The sequence below is a fragment of the Alligator sinensis genome, unplaced genomic scaffold (genome assembly GCF_000455745.1).
Source record: "Alligator sinensis unplaced genomic scaffold, ASM45574v1 scaffold2988_1, whole genome shotgun sequence".
NCBI classification, from domain to species: domain Eukaryota; kingdom Metazoa; phylum Chordata; order Crocodylia; family Alligatoridae; genus Alligator; species Alligator sinensis.
Window position 1 is genome coordinate 7,508 of NW_005844008.1, and position 379 is coordinate 7,886.

Sequence of the window (379 nt, forward strand, 5' to 3'; positions counted from 1 at the left end):
CGCCGCGTCCCCGCCGCGTTTCCCGGCTCTGGCCGGCGGGGCCGACGGACGCAGTCCCGACCCCACCGCCAGCGGGGCGGGGCCTGGGCGCGGGCACGTCACTGCCACTGCCGCCGCCGCTCCACTCCGCTGCGCGACTCACGCCCAGCCTGCGCTGCGCTGCGCACGCGCCAACCCCCTGCTCCTCACCCGCCGTTGTGACGCGCGAGCTCCCCATTGGCGGCGGCGGCCCGGACCCTTGCGTGCACCCGCGACGGCGCCGTTGCGTGGCGGGAGTGGCGGTGCGGGACGCTGCCCGGCTCTCAGCATCCGCCATTACCCCAGTGCCTCCCGGGATCCCCCAGTGCTTTCCAGCACCCTCCCATGATCCCCAATTACC